Genomic DNA, 24,224 nt, shown 5'->3' with positions numbered 1-24,224 from the left:
TTTAAATAAATATATTATCGGGTGAAACAAAAACTAAACACTGGAGTACAGTGAAGAAAGCCTGGAGAGCCTCACGGATTTCATCGACAAGTGTTTTGACAGGATCGTCATTGGAAAACTAACCAAACCCCATCTGCTAGCAGCAAGGCTTCAACTTCAAAGAGAAGTCGTAATGAAGAGTCACCCGGAGCGACGTCTCCAGCTGGTAATGATTCGACGGACATTTTAACATCGATCGATAACAAATTATCCAGCTTCGACGCCCGTATGTCTCTGTTGGAGATTCTACACAGAGAGTTCCAGGCATTACGGGAGTCGTTGGAGTTCAGCCAGCAACGGGTGCAGACGCTGGCTGCAGAAAACGCAGCCCTCAGAGGATCGGTGAAAACACTCACCGAAGGAATGAGCCGGATCTCTGATGAGAACAAGAGGATAAAAGAATCAATTATTGATCTCCAGGCTCGTAGTATGAGGGACAATCTGGTGTTTTCTGGAATCCCGGAGCAGGCAGACGAGGATCCTGAACTCGCAGTGAAAAACTTCATTCAAAATCAACTGAAACTTCCAGTAGATGTTGTGAAAAACATTACTTTTCACAGAGTCCACCGCCTGGGAGGGAAGAGACCTGATGCCCACCGACCGAGACCAATTGTGGCCAAGTTCGAGCATTATCAACAGAAGGTCCAGGTGAGGGGACGTGGCAGGGAGCTGAGAGGAACGGACTTCAGCGTCAACGACCAGTTTCCCAAAGAAATCCTGGAAAGACGCAGGGTTCTGTTCCCCATCCGGAGAAAGTTCATGGAAGGAGGCTCCCGAGCCGTCATCGCGGTGGATAAGTTATTCATCAACGGGCAGCTGTACCGCGACCAGGAAACCACTCCTTGGCTCTTCTAAACTCCAGATGATCTGTATTCGTTAACTTGTATGAATCATTTCACTGTAGATGACATAAGTAAGATGAAATAATCTATCCAATTCACAGTTATCTATCAAGGCAAAATATATAGCTCACTGCCAGTCTCACCAGCACAGGATGTATGCAGTTCATATTCGTTTATTTGGGTATGGTTTTTTGTTTTTGTTTTTCCTTTTTCTATCTCACACTTCCACTCTTTTGCACTGTTTTTCTATTCTGTCTTTCTTCCCCAACCCGCTGCGTTTCCACCTTAATAAGTAATGTTAACAAGCACGGCGCACATAGAGTTTTGAGCAGAGCACATAATCAAGTTCCACACAGCATCGACAGCGCAAGTACATATTGTAGCAAACTCATATTGACAACTGAAACACCAACAATGGCATGTTCATGGAAGCATATATGCACACACACGCACGGGATGCTTTTAGCAAGCATCCAGCACTCACTGCGTTAGTCTGAGCATGTCCACGCTGAGGTTTATGTGCATGGAGCTGGGTCCAAAGAGAAGAGATTAAAAATCTCCAATAAATTGAAGGATTTACAGGCGGACATTGTTTTATTACAGGAGATTCATTTATCAAAGACTGTAGCTGATGTTCTCACCACAGCACAGTTTCCTCATGTGTACTCAGCCTGTTACAACTCCAGACAAAGAGGTGTAGCCATTCTGATAAATAGAAGAGTAAATTTCACCGTAAACAACACAGTTATAGATCCAGAAGGTAGATTTCTAATAGTTAATTTATCTATTCAAAATATGAATTTATACATTGCAAATATATATGGTCCAAATGTGGATGACCCCTCATTTTTTCACTCCTTTTTCACTTCACTCTCTGATCACTCAGATAACACACTCATCACAGGAGGGGACTTTAACATGGTATTAGACTCAGGAGTAGACAGACTCAGTAAGACTCAGGAAGTCAGCGGAACTGGCAGTCCACGAATATTGTTAAACAGTATATGAAAGATTTTGGTCTTTGTGATGCTTGGCGCTCCCACCACCCCACTCTTAGAGAATACACCTTCTTCTCATCGGTACACCACTCATATTCAAGAATAGATTATTTCTTAGTTAGCAGTTCCTTGATGAGGGATATTTCAGACACCAAAATCCACCCCATCACTATCAGTGATCACGCTCCAGTTTCTATCACACTGAAGAATAACAGAGTTACACCACCAGCTAGGAATTGGAGATTTAATACATCATTACTAAAAGACCCTGATTTTATTAATTATTTCAAAAGGGAATGGTCTGTATATTTAGAAAATAATGACCTGCCAGGAATGTCAGCTTGTACTTGGCAAAATAATCTCTTTTTCATCAAATAAGAAAAAGAGGGAAAGTTCAAGGATATCAGATTTAGAACTCAGGATTAAATCATTAGAAATTGTCTACAGTACCTCCAAAGAGGAACACACACTGAATGAACTAAGAAAAGCTAAACTTGAATTAAACAAAATTATTGATAAACAAACACAGTTTCTGATACAAAGACTTCGCTTGGAGAACTTTGAGCACGGCAATAAATCTGGAAGGTTCCTAGCTAACCAACTAAAGAGAAACAAAGAGAAAACAACAATCACTTCTGTTAAAGACTCAAAAGGAAATGTCACCCATGACCCCGATGTAATCAACAATGCTTTTAGGGACTTCAATAAAACCTTATATTCATCACAAAATGATCCATCAGATAGTAACATAGATCAGTTTCTTAGTAATATCAACCTTCCAAAATTACAAACCGAACAGGCAATGGCTCTGGATTCACCTCTTTCAATAGGAGAACTCCATGAAGCCCTTCAACATATGCCTAGTAACAAAGCCCCGGGACCAGATGGTTTTCCAGCAGAGTTCTACGAAGAATTTTGGACTGTTTTGGCACCTGCATTTCACAAAATGGTATTACAAGTTAAGCAGAATGGGAGATTATCCCCACACATGAACTCTGCTAACATTATCTTGCTACAGAAACCAGGAAAAGACCCCATACTTCCATCCAGCTACCGCCCAATATCTCTAATAAATGCAGACCTCAAAATAATTTGTAAAGCCCTCGCCAAAAGAATAGAAAAAATAACTCCACTTATAATACATCCTGACCAGACAGGTTTTATAAAGGGTAGACACTCATCCACTAACACTCGCAGGCTAATTAATCTCATAGACTATTCTACCATCAACAACCTGGAAACCACAATAGTCTCTCTAGATGCAGAAAAAGCATTTGATCGAGTGAACTGGAAATTTTTGTTCGCAGCATTAAACAAATTTGGGTTTGGGTTACACTTCATCAACTGGATAAGGATATTATATAGCTCCCCAAATGCGTGTGTCAGGACAAATGATCAAACCTCTCCAAGCTTCAGTCTGCAGAGAGGTACAAGACAGGGTTGCCCACTTTCTCCCTCACTTTTTGCTATTTTCATCGAACCTTTAGCAGCTGCTATCAGACAAGAAAGAAATATTAAAGGCATTCAACCCCAAAATATTGAGCATAAAATAAGTCTTTATGCTGATGATGTTTTACTTTTCCTTCAGAACTCTCAAACGTCTCTCACTCACACGATCACACTCATAAATAAATTCTCAGCACTTTCTGACTACTCTATCAATTGGTCTAAGACCACAGTTCTGCCCATTAACTGCCGAGTCCAGAATATACCTGCGATCACTTTACAGTCAGGAAATATTAGATATTTAGTCATAAACATTTCCTCCAGGCTCTCAGAGCTAACAAAGCTAAATTATGTGCAATTATTAAAGACAGAGGACGATCTCTCTCGTTGGAAGTCCTTACCTATATCACTTATGGGGAGTTACAACCATTAAAATGATGATACTACCAAAAGTTAATTATTTGTTCTCAATGATCCCCATAAAACCATCTGCTACTTGGTTTAAGTCACTAGATTCATGCATCTCCAAATTTCTGTGGAAAAACAAACCACCACGTATTAGTTTAAAAACCCTACAGAAGACCAAGGACTGTGGTGGATTAGATTTACCTAATTTTCAGCACTATTCCTTAGCCAATAGGTTACAGTATATATCAAAATGGTTTAAACCTAGCCCAATAGATGAACCATGGATAAATGTAGAACAAGCATTGTGTGATAATCTGGAAATCTCTGACCTGCCACTTATTAGTCAAAACGTAAAACATCACAAATGTTTCAAAAGCATTAACATCAGCACCTCTCTGACAGCCTGGTGGGAATTTCTTAAAATAACAAAGTCTTCAATTGTCCCATGTAAGCTTACACCCATCTGGAACAATCCTGACATACTGCAAAACAAAAAAATGCTAAACTTTACTCTGTGGAAGATCAAAGGAATCAAACATCTGGAACATATAATCCAAAATGGACATTTTATTTAATTTGATGAGCTCATATCACAACACGAGATAGGCAGCAATAAATTCCTAGAATATCAACAACTTAAGTCTATAATAACAAAGAAATATATCCTCCACCAACCAGACTTACAACTCCTGACTAGGGTAGCAGAATTTCTAAGCATCTGCACCCCAAAACTACTATCAAAAATATATAAATTATTGTCTAAAATAGATGACACAATGTCTCTTCCATCCTCAAAATGGGAGGCAAATTTATCCATCAGTTCTAGTCATAGCTTCTGGCCACAAATATGTTTGAACACCTTCAGAATGACTCAGAATTCTAATTTACAGCTCATACAATACAAAATTCTTCATAGAACACACTACACAGAACAAAGGATGTCCAGGATGGGTCTAACACACTCAAACATCTGCTCACATTGCACAGATAACACACCTGATGATTATGCACACGCTTTGTGGTTTTGTGCGCCTGTCCAGAAGTTCTGGCTTGAAGTCTGTGCGGACCTATCAACATGGCTAAAGTGTAGCATCCCTGCATGCCCCACACTGTGCATACTGGGTGACTTAGACAACATCAACATGGAAATTAACTCACACAAATAACGCACACATGGTTCTCACAGTGTTATGTATCGCAAAGAAAACTATTCTCATGAACTGGAAAGCGAAGAACAATCTGTGTATTAACCAGTTTAGAAATTTTCTTTTAGAATATATTAGCATGGAAACAATGTCTGCCTCCTCAAAACATCAATTGGCTGAATTTAATTCTCTCTGGTCCCCTCTGATTAGCTTTATCACATAATGGTGGTGGTGGGTTGCTGTCCCGTCGCTCTGGGCGGTTGGGTGTGTGCTGGGGGGGGCTGTGTGGCTTCGGGCGTCTGGTGGTCTCTCGGGTCGTGGGGACCGGGTTGGTCATTGCTGGGGGGGACTGTGTGTCGGGCTTGGAGGGCAGTTTTGGGGGCTTGCGGGTGGGACTGTCTTGCGGTGTGGGGCGGAGTCCCTTAGGGGCCTTGGGGTGGTGGCTGCTGGCTCTATGCTGGGTGGCCGGGCCGCTCTGGCGTGGGTGGTGGTGCTGGGCCTGGGCCCTGGTTGCTGGGCGCTGCCTTGCGCCCGGGGGGGGGGGGGCCCTGCCTGTGCCTGGGGGGGCTGGGTGGCCCTGGACGCGCCACAGTATGGTGGGTTGGTGCAGGTCCTGGTGCCAGACTTGTTGCTCTGGGACCTCCAAGGTGTCTGCAGATGGTTGTTTTTTTTTCAGGGTGTTGGGGCGTGCGGTGGGGGGGGTGCTTTTCCCCTGTTGGAGGGGCTGGGTGATGGTGGGTCTCAGGCCCGGGCTGCTGCGACTGGTGTGACCGGGTGGTTTGTTTGTTTGTTTTTTGTTGTTGTTTGTTTGTTTTTTGTAGAGATCCTCCGGGGTGGGGTGGGGCGGGATGGGTACCTTCTGGGGGTACAGTAGCTCCCGGAATATGGTCGCTGCCCCGAGCCTGGTGGACATCAGCCCCTCCTGCCCTGGGTTGGCTCCCAGGTAGCGGGGATGCCTCTGTTTTAATTACACCTTAGACATTACTACTTATCAAACACACTCACACACACACATTAGGTCTTGGGGGGTGGTTACACTGAGTGGCATCTGGTGGGCGGGGCTCTTTGGGTATGTAGGCTGCCCAGAGGGCCGCGCTCCCAGTTCTACAAGTTTGGCTGCCCCTCAATTTTAATCGCTCACTATTAGAAAATATTGAAGAGCCAGAAGGGTGAGGGGAGGGGTCTTCTTCCCACACCCCTGCTTCCTGGTTGCTGCTCGGGGCGGGAGGGGCCAAGAGGATTAATTAATTGTTCTGCTGGTTCGGGGTCTGTGGTAGTTGGGGGGCTGCTGGCCCCCTGGTGTGCCCGCTGCGCTACACCCCAGCGGAGTTGAGGGAGGGTGGACGTGTGGATGTATGGGACGTGAAAGTGTGTGTGGTGATGATTGGGCCTGGATCTGGGACTTGCTGTCGCCTGGCCTGCTTGTGCTTCTCCCGATGGGGGGGCGGCGTTGCCTCTCCCCGCTGCTCGCGACTTCACCCACCTGTGGGCACGTCTTGACTCCCAGGGCACTTGGCTGGGGCAGACGCTGACCCACTGTGTGGCTGTCTGGGGCGCTTGGCCCTCCTGGGTATTGGGTGGGGCCTCTGCCGGGGTTTTGGGGGCGCTCGGGCTCCCGGGGCCCGGGTCCAGTGGGGGCTGCTGGTGGCCTGGGTCTTGTGGCCCTCTCTGCCTGCTTCTGATTGCTGGGGGGCAGCTGTGGATTGTGGCTCTGTACACTTATACACTCATAACTAAGCACGGTTACCATGTAGGTCCTGTGCCATGGGTGTTGCATGTTCTCACACACACACACACACACATTTATTAGCCCAGTAGCATGCTCGCTAAGCAGTTGATGTATTATCATGTCGTCTCAAGTCATCTATATCCACACCTGTGTTGTATGCGATTGCCGCTTCTTGTGCTTGTTTTTGTTTGTTTGTGTGTTTGTTTTTTTCTCTTCTTGTCTGCTTTCAGGTGCTCCTGGTGGCGCTACGGCTGTATTCCCCTCAGAGGCCATGGATTGTTGTCTGTTTTGTTTTTTACAGGTGTAACAGCTGGTTGTCTGGTTTTTGTTTCTATTTTTGTTCTGTTTCCTCTTCTTTCCTCTTCTTCTTTCCTTGTCCCCCGGTCCGGTTCAGTTGTATTACATGTCATATATTGTCAACAGAAATAAATAAATGGGCATCAAGGGGAGCTTTACATTTATAAAACTTCCCTTGGCAAAGCAAATCTGTTTGGCATCAAAGGTATTCACACTACAATTCTGCTGCCATAATGCTGAACAGGACAAGGGGGAGAAAAAAAAAAAAGAAATAAAAACTACATTGCCGCGTTCCTCCAAGTCTTCTGGTTCTTACGGTCTTCAAATTATTTTCCTCGCTCTTCCAGTTTTCTCACACGAGGTCACAGTATCCAAAAAAAGCCATTTCTGCAGGTTATACAGGGAGGGAGCTCGTTAGGCCGCAGTTTACAGCTTAACATTCCTATCACTGATGACGTCACTCTTCAACTCCCCTGCTGTATATTACACTGAAGCCATTTTAACTATTTTAACTACTTTTAACTACTTGATTTCTGCTAAATTTTCACTAGATTCAGCTTTTTGAGCATAGTCATCTGCTGTTTCGCAGGAACGGCTTTTATCTAGTTCCTTTAGTAAACCAAACATTGCCTAGAATTGGTGATTAAAACTAAGAAGAAACCATTAGTTTTAAATCATATTACTTGTTAATACCTCTCCACTGATCCGAGCCGCTTTACAAAACGACCCTAACGGTGCTAACAATAGCGAGTCAAAACGGTAGATGTTACAGTGGCTCACAGAACAAGATATTTAGCTGTTACTTGTTTTATTTTCATTCAGTTGCTGTCAAAAACCATTTATATCATTGATTTAAACAGCAACAGTGTTAAAGAGTTCATAAATTTCTCATTTGGGACAGACAGAGTTAGACAGCGTCTTACCTGAACAAAGGAAGAAGAGTGAGCTTATGAGCTAATCCACCAATGACTCGTTTAATGTTCAGAGTCGTTCAGGGGCACTCAGAAATTTCTTTCAAATGAATTGTATTCCAAATACAAAATTTAGATCTTGCTTTTAATTAAATCCTGTTACAATTATTTATATTTTGATGTTCATCTTCAAAAATAATTTAGAAAAATGTATATTCTGACAACTCCTCAGTATGAACATTGTTACATATTGTAATTTTACCTGATAGGGTTTTAATTTTACTCCTACCTTATGTAAAAGAACTACACAAGAGATCAAGTGAATTTCAACCTTTGCAAAGGGAGAGAGCTGTCTCAAATGCGGTACACAGATGTGAGCCCAAGCCACTCTGACTCTCCACCTACAGCAGCTTTGTTTTTATTGAGCAGGGGAAGGGAAAGGGGTTACAAGAAGTTGATTAGGATGTGCAAAGGTTCCTATTGTCTCTTCATGTCAGAGAAGGATGTGCAAAGTTTTCTGTTTTCTATACGTTCATATGAGGTCAGATGTCACAACAAACAGAAGTGGAAAAATACTAAATGTCACAACAGGGACGTAGTGGAAACGTACAGTATGTAAATCATGAGATAACTATTAAAAACTAACAGTACCTCTTGTACTCTATTGTAACAGTCTTTGGATTTAATTTTTTTACACTAACACTGCATTTTATTTTCATTCGGTTGCATTTCAGTACAACTTATATCATTTAGGTAAAAATTTGATTAGAGTTAATCAAATTTACGACAGACAGGGATGGGGAGCGTCTTTCCTTCACGAAAGTAGAAAGAGAAGAACGCAAATAAAAATCGTTCAAAGGCATTCAGAAAGTTCCAAGAAGTGATGACTATGTGGCGCAAATATCTGTGAAATAATTAAATTGAAAATGTGTTTCCATTGTTTTAAGTATCAAACACAATTGTTTTTTCTAAATACATCATTTTGATATTTCATTCAATTAAATCATGTGACTGATGTGTATTACTATGTCCCTATGCACTCTGCCACTGTGGAACTGCTCTTTTTATGATGCATTACTGGTTAATTTGAACCTTTTCTGAGAGGTGTGTTACTAGATGAGTGAAAAAACAGCTGAACCCAATACTGAATAAACATTTAATAATACATAAAACATTTATAAACAACAAATCTTGAATTTTTTAACATTTCGATTTGCAAAATGGGCGCACACACAAAAATAGAACTTAATGAAAACTGAACAAGAGGGGCCTCCACAACTTTAATTGACACAACATTCTTCCCAACCATTTCAAGATTTGCAAAAACCCTCCTATTCGCAAGCATGTCCTCCATGGGCTCCCAGAGCGATGCTTTTATCTTCACCTGGGAGTCGTCTCCCAGGATGAGTTCGAGGATTCCCTCCTCCTCGCCCTCCAGAACCCCGAGCACCTCTATGGCCAAGGCAGACTCTTCAGGGACACTCATCTGTGAAGGAGACAACAAATTAGTCTTATCAACATAATAATATGTCATGTCATATCAACAAAATGGGAGATGCAAGCCCTGTTTACATTTGTAATGTATAGTGCTTATGCATGTTAGTTTGCTTTAGCTTGGTAAACATTTAGTCCTTGACTAGTTTTGCTGGGGTTGCATGTTGGTGTGGTGGTTAGCACTGTCACCTCACAACAAGAGGGTTACATGTTCAGTTTTTTTTCTGTAAGTTTGTATGTCTGCATCCTTGGGTTCTCTCCATGTACTCTGGCTTCCTCCCACCATCCAAAAACATGCATGTCAGGTTAATTGGTGACTCTAAAATTGTCCTTGGGAGTAAGTGTGTGTGTCTCATTTGTCTCTGTCCGGCCCTGTGATGGACTGGCGACCTGTCCAGAGTGTACTGTACCTCTCACCCAATGACATCTGGGACAGGTGACAATCTCCCAATGAGCTTGAGTTGATTTAAGCGGGTGTAGAAAATGGATGAATGGATAGTTTTGCTGGACTACATACATTTATTAATTAATTTATCTTAATTATGGCAGCACAAGTCCGTTTTGAGTGAATTATGGAGTGTTTTGGTGGCTGTAAAGCATTTAAATATTGCATTTGCACCAAATAATAAGTAATGTGTATTTGGTATTGACAGTATTTATTTTCAAATAATTGACTGTGGTCACTTTATTGTTATAAATAATTTATGTTATTATAATTTAAAATTCACCTCCAACATTGAAAAAGTAGTGCTCTGGAACTGGTCCTTATAGGCTGAGATGCCCATTTTTAAATGTGTCACACTCGCTCCAACTTCCACCTTGGAGAACCTTTGCAGCACCCTGTACATAAAATAAATTGATATGTCATCATAGAGTAATGCTCTGTAATTATAATACAAGTGGCTTAAGTAAATATAGGGGGGTTAGTGTTTTATTGTTATATTCTTATTAAAATGACTTTAGCACATGCCACAATTCCATGCCAACTGTTGTAAAATATTAAACTTGTGTGCTTTAAAAAGCAGATCTGACAACATTAGCTGACTTGTATCAAAGCAACTCATGCAGTCTACTGATATGTTTATTAAGTTCAGTGTTTTGCTACCACTGTGGTATTGAAAGAATTTCTGAAACAAATGTTTAGAAGTCAGAGAACATCTTTCTCCCACCCAATCCTTCTCTTCTTCACAATGTCTTGTCTTACCTCCTGAAGCTGCATGTTCCTCATAGGGACCTGCTCTCTCCCCATTGTTATTATTTTAATGGCCGACAACTAAAAAACCAAAAAGATGAAAGTATTAATAATACTATTCATATTTACAATAGTCAGTCAATTTCATCATTTTGTCCAGGCCTGATGAATAACTATAGCGTTCTAAAACGTTATTCGTTACAATGAAATTACATATTTTTACTGTTTAATCTTATCAAATACTCTTCTTCCTTATATTGCAAGAGCATTATCAAAGTTTTCTGATAGCAGGTGCTGATAACTGGTAATGTTGATTTATCTCTGTGTATTATGATATGTTTCATCTTTACATAGAACTAACTTACCTCACTTACCTGCCCCACTAATGTAATGAGGCCCTTTGCCTCCCTAATCTGTCCAATGGATGTCATCTTGGACTCTGGGTTTGATTTACATTACTTGACTATACGGTTTCTGAGAAGAATTTTACATATAGAAGGTGTCTGTCAGAGAATGCTGTAACCAGATTTAAAGAGTTGATTGCATCATCCTTTTCTTCACTGCCATGTGCAGATATGACAGAGGACGGCTTCCTAAATTTTACTCCAGTAGAACTTGACTCTCTTGTTGACAGCACTATAGCTTCAATGCGTACAACACTGGACAATGTTGCCCCTCTGAAAAGGAAGGTAATCAGTCAGAAGAGGTTGGCTCCTTGGTATAATTCACAGCTGCATGTGTTAAAGCAGACTGCAAGAAAGCTGGAGAGACAGTGGTGTTCCTCTAATTTAGAAGAGTCTCAATTAGTCTGGAAAGATAGTTTAATAACGTATAAGAAAGCCCTTCGTAAAGCTAGAACTGCTTATTATTCATTATTGATAGAAGAGAATAATAATCCCAGGTTTCTTTTCAGCACTGTTGCCAGGCTGACAAAGAGTCAGCCTGGCCTTTAACTCTCAGCAGTGATGATTTCATGAGATTCTTCATTAATAAAATTGTTTCTATCAGAGAGAAGATTAATGGAATCCTTCCCACTATTATCACTGATGTATCATCAAGTAGAGCAGCTTTAAGTGCTGCAGCTTTAGAAGTATCTTTAGAACCTGATTTGTATTTAGACGGCTTCTGTCCAGTTGATCTCTCTGAGCTAACAACAGCAATAGTCTCTTCTAAACCATCAACTTGTATGTTAGACCCAATACCTCCTGCTGCAGCCAGGTTTCTGTAAGACAAAATATATCAATATGATGATCACAAATCAAATCATTCACTAACAGAGACTTCGAAGGGAGAGATCTAATATTCAGCAAACCACATCAAAATAGTTTGATGCTTTTGTTCAGTTAAAGCTTTTGTTTAAATTTTTTTTTGCACAAGTGGATTTGCTCCTTTTGTGTTTTTTTGATTGAGGGGGGGGGGGGGGGGCAGCATCAGGTGGAAAGCCGCAGAGAAGTGTGTAAAACTACAACTCTGCATCCTGGTCTCAACCCTGGGTTGTCATGTTTTTGGATGACTAATAAATTCGTCCATATTTCTAGAAATGAGAGCCGCTCCTTCCAAAGTGGGATGGATGCCGTCTCTCCTCATCAGACCAGGTTTTCACCAGAAAGATTGCCAATTATCTATGTAGCCCACGTTGTTTGCTGGACACCATCTAGACAACCAGTGATTGAATGAGGACATGCGGCTAAACATGTCATCACTGGTCAGATTTGGCAGGGGTCCAGAGAAAACTACGGAGTCCGACATTGTTTTGGCAAAATTACACACCGATGCAACATTAATTTTAGTGACCTCCGATTGGCGTAACCGGGTGCCGTTACCGCCGACGTGAATAACTATTTTACCGTATTTACGTTTATCCTTAGCCAGCAGTTTTAAATAGGATTCTATGTCGCCCGCTTTGGCCCCTGGAATGCATTTGACTATGGTCGCTGGTGTCTCTAATGCCACGTTTCTGACTATAGAGCTGCCAATTACCAGGGTTTTGTCCTCAGCAGGTGTGTCGCTGAGTGGGGAAAATCTATTTGAAACGTGGACAGGTTGATGGTGAACCATGGGCTTGACTTTAGGACTATGACTCCATTTCCTGACAGTCACCCAGCCACTCTTAAGTCCCGGCTGCTCAGGATCTGCTCGGGGACAACTAACAGAGCTAGCTACGCTAGGTGGCTCCGCACTGACTAAAGAGGGCTGACTCGCTATCGGGTGGTTTTCAACAGTGCAGAGCCGAGCTTCCAATTCAGATAACCTTGCCTCCAAAACGACTACTTTTTTTAAATGTATCATTACTACTAAAGGAGGCAGAGGAGTAACTAAACATCTGACACACGGAGCAGGTGAAAGCAGGAGATAGAGGAAGAGAACTGGTTGCCATGCTAAGCTAGAGAACCAGACACACCGCTAAAAAGTGAAAAATAAAAACTAAAGATCTGTAAGAGTGAGCGTTAGAATATAACAAGTATGCAATAGAGTTAACTATGCAAGATGTGTAAATTATAGGGAGAAATAAGGTGATTATTAGTAGTTCAAGAGGAGCGAGAACTGTCAGAGTGCACACACAAAGCAGCAGGAAGTGATGCAATACGTCTTACCTCAAAGCAAAGCCGTGTTTGAACTCCTGTGTGGTAGACTGTTCAAGACTGTTCCACACTGTTCAAGGATGTTTTCCCCTTAATTGACACTTCCATATTGGATTTGATCAATCGGTCTTTGTTGACAGGACATGTACCTCAGACTTTTAAGGTCGCTGTAATTAAACCTTTACTTAAAAAACGTACTCTTGATTCAGAAGTGTTGGCTAATTATCGAGCTATATCCAATCTCCCTTTTTTGTCTAAAGTTCTTGAAAAAATAGTTGCAGTTCAACTTTGTGATCATTTACATAGAAATAATCTGTTTGAAGAGTTTCAGTCAGGATTCAGAGTGCATCATAGCACAGAAACAGCACTGGTGAAAGTTACCAATGATCTCCTCTTAGCCTCTGATAGCAGACTTGTGTCTGTGCTTGTCCTGTTGGATCTCAGTGCTGCATTTGATACGATCAATCACAGCATTCTGTTACAGAGACTTGAACATGTTATTGGGATTAAAGGAACTGCATTAGGCTGGTTTAAGTCATATTTATCTGATAGATTCCAGTTTGTTCTTGTAAATGAAGAATCTTCCTCATACATTGGAGTAAGTCATGGAGTTCCTCAGGGTTCTGTGCTTGGACCGATTCTTTTTACTTTATACATGCTTCTTTATGGCATAAATTTCCATTGTTATGCTGATGATACTCAGCTGTACTTATCTATGAAACCAGATGAAACCAATAGGTTGGTCAGACTACAAGCCTGTCTTAAAGACATAAATACCTGGATGACTCAGAACTGTCTGCTTTTAAATTCAGACAAAACTGAAGTTGTTCTCCTTGGACCTGAGCACTTCAGGGAGAAATTGTCTAGTTATATAGTTACTCTAGATGGTATTTCCTTGGCTTCTAGTTCTACAGTGAGGAACATTGGAGTTATTTTTGACCAGAATTTATCATTTGACGCACATATATAACTGGTTTTTAGGACTGCCTTCTTTCACCTTCGTAATATTGCTAAAATCAGGAACATCCTGTCTCAGGGTGATGCAGAGAAACTAGTTCATGCATTTGTTACTTCAAGATTGGACTACTGTAATTCCTTATTATTGGGCTGTCCCACATATTCTCTGAAAAGCCTCCAGCTGATCCAAAATGCTGCAGCCAGAGTTCAGATGCAAACTAACAGGAGATATCATGTTTCTCCAGTTTTAGCTTCTCTTCATTGGCTCCCTGTTAAATTCAGAATAGAATTTAAGATTCTTCTCCTCACATATAAAGCTCTTAATGACCGAGCTCCATCATATCTTAAAGATCTCATTGTAAGATATTTTCCTAACAGAGCACTTCGCTCCCAAACTGCAGGTTTACTTGTTGTTCCCAGAGTTTCTAAAAGTAGAATGGGAGGTAGAGCCTTCAGTTATCAGGCCCCTCTCTTGTGAAATAAGCTGCCAGTAAATGTCCGGGAAGCAGACACCCTTTCCACTTTTAAGATTAGACTAAAAACTTTCCTTTTTGATAAAGCTTATAGTTCGGGATGGCTCAGGTGATCCTGAAACATCCCATAGTTAAGCTGCTATAGACTGCTGGGGGACCTCATCTGTCACACCTTTCCTCACTTTGCTCTCTTTTTCCCCCTGTTTAATTTCTCAAATGATATTATGTACATGTGACATTATTGTAGTTATTAACTTGTGTTTTCCTGTTCCAACAGGTATCCTTTGAATGGTGTTATGGTGTTTTTCCCCCTCTTTCCTGTATTCTCAAACGCCAGCTGGTCGAGGTGGATGGCCACCCTTCCTGAGTCTGCCAGAGGTTTCTTCCTGTTAAAAGGGAGTCGCCTCAGTCATGCTCAGGACAAGAGATTGGACTGAAGACAAGTTTCGGTTGTAATGTTGCTGTAATTTACGCTATATTAATAAATTGAATAGAAGGAAATGGGCTCACAGTTTACATAAAAGAAAGGGGATAGCTGACTGTGCTAAAAAATTTGAAAATAGTGACAATTTAGCAGAAAGTTATTTACTTAACTTTCAAAAGGTCTGAAAAGTAGTTTTGAAAGGACCTGGAACTTGGTGAAGGCAGAAAAGTACAGCGAAGAGAAGAAGGGGAAAAAAATCAGAAAGCTGAGAAACAATGTAGAAAAATATGAATATTTAAGACACCTGGAGCTAGATGAAGGCAGAAAAGTACAGGATAGAGAAGAAAAATGCTAAACAAAAAGTGAATCAATTCAGAAAGAAGAGAAACACTGCAGAAAAATGTGAAAATTGAGAAGAAAATTGTTTGCTGCAGTTTGAAAAAGACTGAAATGTATTAGTGACAGGAGCTGGAGCTTTAAGATGGCAGAAAAGTAGCTGAATGTGATTAGTTGACCATGCTCAAAAAGCTGAATCTAGTGAAAATTTAGCAGAAATCAAGTGATTAATAGTTAAAATGGCTTCAGTGTAATATGCAGTAGGGGAGTTGAAGAGTGATGTCATCAGTGATAGGAATGTTTGTAAACAGCTGCGGCTTAACGAGCTCCCTGTATAAACTGCAGAAATGGCTTTTTTGGATACTATGCCCTCCTGTGAGAAAACTGGAAGAGCGATGAAAATAATTTGGTAATCGCTGAATATCTTGTGACCCGTTAAAGGTTTGAATGGTGTCTCCAGCTCAACGTATGTTGGAGTAGTTAGGTTGGAAAGAAGAGGAAGAGTTGAAAGCATTTCCCATTCATTTGAATGATGGGAAAATTTGAATAAAAGTTAGATAGTTTAAAAAGTATAAAAGTTATAAACACCAAAAGTAATAGCCGTCATCTCCTGAACGAGCTGAATGTTTTGATACCAAATTTGTAGAAATCGGTGAAAGATTGTAGGACTAGTTAAGTGTCAAAAAACATACGGAATAATAATATTAAAGGGAAGCAGGAAAACAATAGTGCCTTAAAGCATTCTCATAACTAGAAAAAGCTGTTCCTGTGAAACAGCAGTGAGAATGTTTATTAGCTGACCATGCTAAAAAAGCTGAAAATTTATCAGAAAGTTATTAGCTGAAGCTTCAAAGCACTTGAAAGGTATTTTTGAAAGGACCTCGAGTTGTATGAAATGAACAGCATTCTCACAACTAGAAAAAACTGTTCCTGTTAAACAGCAGTGAGAATGCTGGGAATGGGGATAGCTGACCATGCTAAAAAAGCTGAAAACAGTGAAAATTTAGCAGAAGGTTATTAACTGAAGCTTCAAAGCACTTGAAACGTATTTTTGAAAGGACCTGGTGTTGGATGAAGGCAGAAAACTACAGAAAAGATAAGAAAAATGCTAAACAAAAAGTGAAAAATTCAGAAAGAAGAAAAATCCAAATGAGTCATGGGACTCGTCATGTTCCAAAGATTCTAACGGTACCGAATTTGTGAAATTTGGACCAACGAGTCCAAAGTTATGCAGCTGAATACACTTCAAACTTTGGTGTAGGTGGCGCAAGAGAGTTTAGATTTTGGGCACAAAGATTCTTGAGTTTGCTCATGGCACTGTCCTGAATTCTTTCAAAACTTTTTACCATAGCGTTCATAGACTTCAATTGCAGCGAAAAGTAGAATAATAACTAGTTAATTTCTGAAGAAATTTTGATGGGTGCCAAGCTGCTTCCCGTCCACACAGAGACATATGAGTTAATGTGCTGAGAGTTGAAGGTCAAATTGAAGGTCCACCATTATATGATCATAATCCAGTCTGAAATATGAGATTCTGGCATGTTCTGGTGAAATCTGCCTGCTTTAGACACATAAGGCCCGGTTGATCTGTTCAGAATAATGGAAAACATATGAGTGAATTTGTTTCGTCAGTGGCTGGCATGAACCTGTTAATCTGTTCTGAAAAATGGAAATATATGAGTGAGTCTCATGAGCAACTGGCATGAAGCTGTTTAACCATGTTGGCTGCCCTGCTGCTGCCCTGCTGCTGCCCTTCTGCTGCCCTTCTGCTGCCCTCCTGCAGCCCTTCTGCTGCCCTGCTCCTGCCCTTCTGCTGCCCTTCTGCTGCCCTGCTCCTGCCCTGCTGCTGCCCTTCTGATGCCCTTCTGCTGCCCTGCTGCTGCCCTTCTGCTGCCCTGCTGCTGCCCTGCTGCTGCCCTTCTGCTGCCCTGCTGCTGCCCTTCTGCTGCCCTGCTCCTGCCCTTCTGCTGCCCTGCTGCTGCTGCCCTTCTGCTACCCTTCTGATGCCCTGCTCCTGCCCTGCTCCTGCCCTTCTGCTGCCCTGATGCTGCCCTGCTGCTGCCCTTCTGCTTCCCTGCTCCTGCCCTTCTGCTGCCCTGTTCCTGCCCTTCTTCTGCCCTGCTGCTGCCCTTCTGCTGCCCTTCTGCTGCCGCCCTTCTGCTGCCCTGCTGCTGCCCTTCTGCTGCCCTGCTGCTGCCCTTCTGCTGCGCTGCTCCTGCCCTTCTGCTGCCCTGCTGCTGCCCTTCTGCTGTCCTGCTGCTGCCCTGCTGCTGCCCTTCTGCTGCCCTTCTGCTGCCCTGCTCCTGCCCTGCTGCTGCCTTGTTCCTGCCCTTCTGCTGCCCTGCTGCTGCCCTTCTGCTGCTATGTTTACTCTGCCCTCATCAGCCATCTTGGCTCTGCCCTCATCAGCTATCTTGGCTCTGCCCTCATCCGCCATCTTGGCACTGGCTTCATCAGCTGTGATAGAACAGGGCAGCCATCTTGGGTGTGGTCAGCATTAGTTGCTATGGGCAACAGCTGTGACTGCCAACTGTCAACTGTCAAATCTGCACCTCACTTTGTCCCCTTAAAATTATGGGGTTTTCATATTGAGGCACAAGTCTGGAACAAACGGTCGCTGTTCGAAAAGTAGAAGTCGGATCCGAATAATTCTTTCACCGTGAGCGCTAGAAGGGACGGGGGAAGCCAGCGGTGTAATTTTCATTATTCTAACCCCCGTGGCTCCTTTATTATGGCAGTTTTAAAATTAGTTTTCCGACTGATTTCAGGGCTCAGCCGTTATATAATGGGATGGAATGTTCCCTCTCTGCGCTCAGAGGGAATTTGTGAGAAATCTGTGAGTCCCAGCTCAATGACAGTCACATTGGGTGAAAGAGAACTAAAATACCTACGTTTTGATATATAATTTATCCAGATCAGGCAGATATTTTGGATGTGAGAGGAATTTGTTCGAGAAATGTTTTTTTTAAGATTTTTAGAGTGAGAGTTACAGTGTAATCGACATGAGACGACCTCCTCTGGACACCTAAAACGTAAACTGCCGTTGTGTCAAAGCTGTATAAGCTATTAACAAGCCCTTTACCACAGTTAAAGCTGAGTCTTTCCTGTCACACACAAACTTTGAATGATGTGTGTGTAACCTTGTATGGCTGAGTTCAGAGGCCTCCAAGGGGAGGCAGTTTTGGGCTCGAAGAGGCCTTCTCCATTAATTTTCCCATTGACAATTTGCCCGCTTCTTCCCATTTATCCGCTTTTCCTTTCGAGTAATGAGAGAGATAAATACAAGCACACTTCTCCCGATCGCCGCGCACGCAGCAATGTGTTTTTTTTATTCCGGTGCGGGAGGAGTAGCGCGCCGAAAAACAGGGCGGAAACGGAAGAATAATAAGTATGCATAATAGTAATATGTGTGCCCTGCCTTTGGCATTGGCACCCATAACTAGAAAAAAGCTGTTCCTGCGAAACAGCAGTGAGAATGCTTTTTAAGTTGAATGTGATTAGTTGACCATGCTAAAAAAAACTGAATCTAGTGAAAATTTAGCAGAAATCAAGTGAGTAATAGTTAAAATGGCTTCAGTAGGGAGTGGAGGAGTGATGTCATATCATAATGTCATAATGTTTGTAATCAACTGCAGCTTAATGAGCTCTCTCCCTGTATAACCTGCAGAAATGGCTTTTTTGGATACTATGACCTCGTGTGAGAAAACTGGAAGAGCGAGGAAAATAATTTGAAGACCGTAAGAAGCAGAAGGCTTGGAGGAACGCGGCAATGTAGTTTGTATTTCAATGGAGTGAAAAAAATTTAAACGGCAGCGAGCTGAACACAGTTGAACGTGTCTCTGGTGTCAGACCAAATTTTCATTGGAGTTAGTGAGAGAAAGGTTTCTCTGGCTTCAAGGCTCATAGCTGAAATTCTGTAAATGTGAGCTCTTTAGTTACATCAGCTGAAAGAGAACAAGTGTACCTACATTTTAAGGTATAATTTGTTTGTCTGACTTAAACAGTATGAAAGTTAAAGTAATTTGTTTGAATATCAGAAAAAGTTAAAATGATCAGTGTGCCACTCTGCTCTTCTCATTCATAAAAATCAAGGAGGAGCAAAAAATGTCATGTTTTTTAAACTGTCATATTTTAATATTGGCTTAATATTTTAAAAAGCTGAATCATTTGGTAATAGCTGAATGTCTTGTGAACATTTTAAAGTTTGAATGGTCTCTCTAGCTGAATGTATGCTGAACTAGTTAGGTGTGAAAGAGGAGGAAGATTTTAAAGCATTTCCCATTCATTTGAATGACGGGAAAATTTGAAAAGCACTTGAAAGGTATTTTTGAAAGGACCTGGAGTTGTATGAAGGCAGAAAATTACAGGCAAGAGAAGGAAAATGCAAAACAAGAAGTTAATTCAGAAAGAAGAGAAACACTGAAGAAAAATGTGAATATTTAAGCCATCTGAAGCTAAATGAAGGCAAAAAATATAGGAAAGAGAATAAAATGCTAAACAAAAAGTGAATAAATTCAGAAAGAAGAGAGACACAAATGTGAAAATATAGCAGAAAATGATTTGCTGTAGTTTCAAAAGGCCTGAAATGTGTTTTTGAAAGGAGCTGGAGCTTTATGAAAGCAGAAGAGTACAGAAAATAGAAGAAACTGGGTTTGCTCAGGACTGGCAAGATGCTGTGCTGAGAGACCTGCTCGTTTTCAGTCAAGCCTTAGGTATTTCAAATCCAGTCTGAATGCCAATGCCCAGCCTTGCACCCATAATAATAAGTATGAACAATAGTAATATGTGGGCCTTGCCTTTGTTATTGGTGCCCATAACTAGACCATTTCTGAAGACATTTTGCCCTCCGACAGACAGATGCTGTGCTGAGAGACCTGCTAGTTGCCAGTCAAGCATTAGATATTGCAAATCCAGTCTGAAATATCCATCCATCCATCCATCATCTGCCGCTTATCCGGGGGTCGGGTCGCGGGGGCAGCAGCTTGAGCAGAGAAACCCAGACGTCTCTGTCCCCGGCCACTTCTTCCAGCTCTTCCGGGGGGACCCCGAGGCGTTCCCAGGCCAGCCGAGAGACATAGTCTCTCCAGCGTGTCCTGGGTCTTCCCCGGGGTCTCCTCCCAGTGGGACGTGCCCGGAACACCTCCCCAGGGAGGCGCCCAGGGGGCATCCTAACCAGATGCCCGAGCCACCTCATCTGACTCCTCTCAATGCGGAGGAGCAGCGGTTCTACTCCGAGCCCCTCCCGGATGACTGAGCTTCTCACCCTATCTCTAAGGGAGAGCCCAGACACCCTGCGGAGGAAACCCATTTCGGCCGCTTGTATTCGCGATCTTGTTCTTTCGGTCACTACCCACAACTCGTGACCATAGGTGAGGATGGGAACGTAGATTGACCAGTAAGTAGAGAGCTTCGCCTTCTGGCTCAGCTCCCTCTTCACAACGACGGGTCGGTGCAGAGCCCGCAACACTGCAGACGCCGCTCCGATCCGCCCGTCAATCTCCCGCTCCATTCGTCCCTCACTCGTGAACAAGACCCCGAGATACTTGAACTCCTCCACTTGGGGAAGGATCTCATTCCTTCCCAGTCTCAGTCTGAAATATGACAGTCATATTTCTGCCTAAAGCAGTAAGGTTTTACCAAGCCAGTATGAGTGAAGGCCCACAGAAGGACGTCCTAAGCTAGAGACACAGAGGAGGACAGGTTGTTCCTCTTGAGAACAATCAGCTGCTTCAATAGATTTGAAGTCATAGTAAAAGACTATTTTAACCTGTTAAAAGCAGAAAGGTATGCTGCAGACAGTTAAGTGATTTCTATCAAGGTCCTGTGTAGAATAAAGGTTTTATGGCAGTTTTAACACAGCCCTCACTGTCAGTTTAAAGGAGAGAAGTGCAGCTTCTTTATCATGGAAGTTTGCGCTGTGATGGCGGAGAGACAGATAACATCATGTTACATTGTATTAGGAGCACACATAACACAGGCTGGCATAAAGCTAATAAAGCACAATAGGGCAGCCATGTTGGCTGGAGTAACTGTCAGCAAAGAAAAGCTGAAGGGTTAAAAACAACAAAGGGATTTTAAGCAGACAATAAGTGAAAAGTCTTGACATTTCTAAAGTGTGACATTTCTAAAACTAAAAATAGTGAAAATTTAGCAGAAATCAACTTGCCGTAATCCTGGTTGAAGCAGTGAAGGTGAAAATAAATTAGTGGAATAATTTAAACCTTTTGAAAAAAAATGTCTTTGTTGAAGAAGTTGAAAGGTTAAAAACAACAGAAAGATTTAAAGGATTGAAAATTTTTGTGGAAAAATGTGCAGTTAGTTATGTTAAATGTTGCTAAAAAAGTTGAAAAATGTGAAATATTAGTAGAAAGTTATTTGCTGCAGTTTCAAAAGGCCTGAAATGTATTTTTGAAAGGGCCTGGAGCAAGATGAAGGCAGAGAAGTACAGCAAAGAGAAGAAAAATGCAAAACTAAAAGGGAAAAAAATCAGAAAGATGACAAACAATGCAGGAAAATGTGAATATTTAGTGTGAATATTGTGCTGTGATGGCTGAGAGACAGATAACATCATGTTACATTGCATTAGGAGCACATATAACACAGGCTGGCATAAAGCTTTTAGAATAGGGCAGCCATCTTTAGTCTGGCCTCCTCATTAGTTGCTATGGGCAACAGCTGCACGTGCCAACTGACAAATCTGCACCTCACTTTGTCCCCTTAAAATCTGAGGGTTTTAATTATGAAGCACAAGTCTGGAACAAACGGTCGCTGTTCGAAAAGTAGAAGTCGTATCCCAATAATTCTTGCACCGTGAGCGCCAGAAGGGATGGGGGAAGCCATAGGTGTAATTTTTATTCTGCTCCTGTATAAGGTTTTTTTTTTTATGGCAGTTTTAAAATGAGTCTTTCACACTGATTTTATGGCTCGGCCTGTTTATAATGGAAAAGTATGGGAGCTGGAGTGCGCCTCTCTGCGCTTGGAGGTGATTTGTGAGAAATCTGTGAGGCCAAGCTCAATGACTTTGGGTGAAAGAGGACTAAAATACCTACGTTTTGATGTATAATTTGTCCAGATCAGAAGAACTAAGATGTTGCAATAATAATAAAGGGAAACAGGAAAACAATATGCCTTAAAGCATTCTCACAATAATAAATATAGCTGCAAGCAGCAATGGAGGGTCTATCAGCATAGCAGATAAGCCTATGGCTGCTCAGGAAGGCATCATGAATCCATATACCAAGTTTGGCATCGATATAGCAAAGCATCGAGGAGATATGGCCTCACTTCCTTTTTGTTGTGTCGCCGCTGAATTTGATTGACTGATACGGGCAAACGGAAGTGAATTTCAAAAATCCAAATGATAACTTTTGTGAGACTTGGTCTGAGGATACTATGTGTTAAGTCCTGTGGGTGACAATCAGCAATCTGGGTGACCTGAAATGCTTTTTGAAAGTTTTTGATAGAATTCAAAATGGCGGAAAATCCAAGATGGCGCAAATGACGTCATAGGGTGTGATAAACTCGTCGTGATGCAGGGATTCCATCGGTACCTCATTTTTTAAATTTGAACCAGCGGCTCCAAAGTTTGGAGCAAAAATGCGTTTTTGCTATTTATAGCGCCCACTAAAGGTCAAAGATCACTGAAATTCTTGGGCCTCTTAAAGAAGTGGTCATGAGTATGTGTCAGAAGTTTGACGTTAAAAAAATCCAACTCTGGAAACTCAGACCATGGCTGAATTAATTCAGAGAGAAATGCCTGCAGGTAGTACCCCAGACAGTTCTGCTCCCAACTATGCCCAGCGTTGCAAATTTACAACATTTCCCTAAAAACTTACTAAAATGTACATTTCTACATCAGAGGCCTCCTAAAACAACATCTGAGAGGTCCAATTTTTTTTTGCTCATTTATTTCTATATCTGGGACTTACAGAGTTTAATGGCCATATATAATATTTATATTGGTTAATACTACTGTATATTAAATCATTAATAATTAATTCGATTTTAAAAATTCTGCTTCCTAAACAATTAATCAAACCACAACAGTCTTCTGAAGTAGGCTATGCTCATGCATGTACTGACATCTTCTGCAAAAGGACAACCAGATTAGAAATTGAATGAATCATAACATCATGTCCCATTCTCACACTGTATCAGTCTCAGGAGATAATTGGGGTAGGAAGAACTGTGACAGTCAGTGGGTCTACATGAGGAGATTAATTCGATTATAATTATAGTTGGATCATGCTCCTTATTTGAGCAAGGGTAATTATCCTAGGATATATGGTGGTGAATAAATCGAATCATTGACACACAGCATGGCATGCTGTATCCATTTCAACTAGTGGTAATAGAGCCACTTCCGGTTGACCTCTTCTCTGCCAACAACAACAACAAACTCAGGCATTCCAGAAAGATGGCAAACAAAGAGCAAGATGAAGCTACGTCCCTCTACATTTCGTTTGTGATGAGCATGGTTATTGCACAACGGCACATTGTCCATCGCATTGTTTATTTCTCCTTCGACTTCCAGGTCACGACCCCAGGAAAAAATCTCGAGCATTCGCAGAACGCAAAGACCAATTCACCACGTGCTTCTCCGTCGACAAGTACGTCTCGTGTGACTATCAACCGAGTTATCTCGGGGTCTTAATCCGACTGCGAGTAACCCGATCTGGTCTAATTTTTTGTCAGACTAAGGTGTATACATGAACTGAATAACTCAGACTTTTAGCCAACTTAACTAAACATCTGTCACACACTGAGCAGGTGAAAGCAGGAGGAGATAGAGGAAGAGAACTGGTAGCCATGCTAAGCTAGAGAACCTGACACAGAAAGTAAAAAGTGAAAAATAAAGACTAAATATCTGTAAGCTTGAACGTTAGAATATAACAAGTATGCGATAGAGTTAACTATGCAAAATGTGTAAATTATAGGGAGAAATAAGGTGA

General features: G+C 41.8%; 1 long non-coding RNA gene across 1 annotated transcript; it reads right to left on the bottom strand.

Moving 5' to 3' along the window:
- Positions 1-9,047: 9,047 nt before the first annotated feature.
- Positions 9,048-11,713, bottom strand: LOC140267255 (uncharacterized). The gene is made up of 3 exons (XR_011907202.1): positions 10,514-11,713; positions 10,038-10,149; positions 9,048-9,301 (listed from the first exon to the last, which is right to left on the bottom strand). It is a non-coding gene; the product is annotated as an uncharacterized lncRNA (long non-coding RNA).
- Between the last annotated feature and the right edge of the window lie 12,511 nt (positions 11,714-24,224).

This window comes from Leuresthes tenuis, unplaced genomic scaffold, assembly GCF_036924035.1.
Source record: "Leuresthes tenuis unplaced genomic scaffold, fLeuTen1.0.hap1 SCAF_13, whole genome shotgun sequence".
NCBI classification, from domain to species: domain Eukaryota; kingdom Metazoa; phylum Chordata; class Actinopteri; order Atheriniformes; family Atherinopsidae; genus Leuresthes; species Leuresthes tenuis.
The sequence above is the reverse complement of the archived record's forward strand: the minus strand, read 5'-3'. Positions and strand labels throughout refer to the sequence as shown.